This window comes from Populus euphratica, unplaced genomic scaffold (genome assembly GCF_000495115.2).
Source record: "Populus euphratica unplaced genomic scaffold, PopEup_1.0 scaffold584.1, whole genome shotgun sequence".
Taxonomy (NCBI): Eukaryota; Viridiplantae; Streptophyta; class Magnoliopsida; order Malpighiales; family Salicaceae; genus Populus; species Populus euphratica.
Window position 1 is genome coordinate 80,894 of NW_011500457.1, and position 450 is coordinate 81,343.

Sequence of the window (450 nt, forward strand, 5' to 3'; positions counted from 1 at the left end):
TTTTTGGCGCCGTTGCCGGGGAGGTAAGTTTTGTATAAATTATAATATTTATTTTATTTTTTATTTTCACTTTTCTTGTATATAATTTTATTTGTTTTGTTTTGTTTCTTCTTCTTTTGTTCTCTTTTTTCTTTTCTTTTATTCCTACATGTGCATGAGAGTGTGGTCACGTGCATTAAGTGGTAAAATTTATAAGGTATCTTTATCATTTTTAAAAAATATAGCTGAAAAAGATAATCAGTCGCTTCATAATGAGAATAATGAGAATAACTGTGTTAGAACACTAAGAGACCACATGAATCCCACAAGAACAAGTGCATCATCATACATAGTTTTCCTTTCTGATGCATCTCATTTTAATTTTAAACCAGACATTATTCAACTTCCCTTCTTTTTATGGGTTAGATTTAGAAAATCCATACTTGCATTTAAGGGAATTTGAAGAGGTCT